Below are 879 nucleotides of genomic sequence, written 5' to 3' on the forward strand. Positions count from 1 at the left end.
AAGATGCGTGTTTGGGGTTGAGAACGGCACACGCGTCAGATGGAAAATGTGCACGGGGTAATGTGGAGCCTTATTTGGAGGAGATAAAATATTCACCAGGACCCAGCCATGTTTTAAAATGATTATAAATTATTTTAACAGTGCATTTGCAAAGGGTTATAAAAACAGCCATAATATATTTTTTTCCTTAGATTCTAGAATTACCAGTGTGACAGCTAATGCAATAATGATTTGTTTCAAATGCCAGTGTTTAAGCTGTAGAAAGCTGATTTTATACATTTTTCCAGTAGGCCGCATTGTAGTTAATGAAATTAAACACACCAATCGCATTTGTCCCCAGGGGACGAGGAACTGAACACACCACTGGTTTATTTTTTTATTAAAATAAATTGCAGAAGGCAAGATGGACTAATTGCACACAGAATTGAAAGAGAAACATTCCATTGATATAATTAAGCCAATTTTCATGGACAGAAATAGTTATGGTGGATATAAAATAAGCAAAGCCTTCACCAGAATCTGACTTTCTTCCTTTTTTTTCCCCCGCAGAATGTTAACTATTAAACAAATATGTATCTCGGGCCAGCACACTCCTATCTGCGGCCCCAGGGCATTGTTCCCCGGACTCCAGGGAGAGGCCGCCGGCCTGGCCAGAGCGCCTTCAGATGGAGGAGGATTGGTGAAAGCCGGAGAGAGGAGAGTGGTCAGAGCAGAAGAGGCCACCCCCCCCCCTTGCCCTGGGAGCTTGGGAGCACTGTCCGGCCTGGAACGGCCACCGTGGCCCTGGCTGGAGCTTGTGAGGTGCCCAGACTTGAGGAACAGCGACCGATTCCGGGCTGGACCTGAAATTGCAGCCACCGGCTCCTCCGCCCCGCGGGC

This window comes from Neophocaena asiaeorientalis, unplaced genomic scaffold, assembly GCF_003031525.2.
Source record: "Neophocaena asiaeorientalis asiaeorientalis breed wild unplaced genomic scaffold, Neophocaena_asiaeorientalis_V1.1 scaffold489, whole genome shotgun sequence".
NCBI classification, from domain to species: domain Eukaryota; kingdom Metazoa; phylum Chordata; class Mammalia; order Artiodactyla; family Phocoenidae; genus Neophocaena; species Neophocaena asiaeorientalis.